The sequence below is a fragment of the Echinops telfairi genome, unplaced genomic scaffold, assembly GCF_000313985.2.
Source record: "Echinops telfairi isolate 266 unplaced genomic scaffold, ASM31398v2 ScPeMD7_25;HRSCAF=90, whole genome shotgun sequence".
NCBI lineage: Eukaryota > Metazoa > Chordata > Mammalia > Afrosoricida > Tenrecidae > Echinops > Echinops telfairi.
In genome coordinates this window covers 6,748,987-6,749,849 of record NW_022103922.1, presented here as the reverse complement: position 1 = coordinate 6,749,849, position 863 = coordinate 6,748,987, and positions in this window count along the sequence as shown.

Here is an 863-nt window from a genome sequence, read left to right as displayed (position 1 = left end):
GGGGTTCTCTAGAGAAACAAAAGCAGGACACATATTAGATAGATAGATAGATAGATAGATAGATAGATAGATAGATAGATAGATAGATAGATAGATGATGGATGGATAGATTGATTCATACAGCGAGAAGGAATATAACAGCTAATGAGTCCACACAGCAGTACAGAAGACTCAGTTCAACTCACTTTCATAAAACAGTTAGTAAACTGGAAGTCCTTCATCTCACGTGGGATGCTGGGTCCAAAGTCAAGGAAGCAGACAGCAGAGTCTGCCCTCAGGCAGCAGACAGCAGGGTGGGTCAGCAATAGTCAGTAGCTCAGGAGCTTGGAGAAGCACACCTGGATGGGATCTGGAACTCAAGCAAGCCGACAGGATCCACCAGTCTCAAGCTCAAGCAATGTCTGCACCAGCAGCGTGTCAAAGCAGGTCTCGAAGGAGCCTCAAGCTCTAGCGACACAATCCACGAGTTGGCTGTCCCACAGGTAGTGCAGCACACAGGTTGAGACAGAGAACTATCTAAAGCAACAGCAGACTGGTCCAATCACCAGGGAGCAAGAGAGATGGGGTGCCAGCAATCTTCATTTATCTTGGTCGCCCTCCAGTAAAGCTGCAACCTGATCAAACTCTGTCCCAATGTTCCCATTGGCCTAGTTGGCACAATAAACCTATCACAACAATTTAGTGGGAGATTAACCAAGAATATGTTTTAATCTGTTTCTAGATATTTTTCCTCCCAGGACTCTACCTTTCATCTATTTGTAAAAGGGTGGTGTGTCAAGGACGCAGTAGTGGAAAGTACTGATAGCAAAAGAAATATTCCAGAGTTAATATCCTTTCCCCACAACAGAAAGGACTTAGAAATT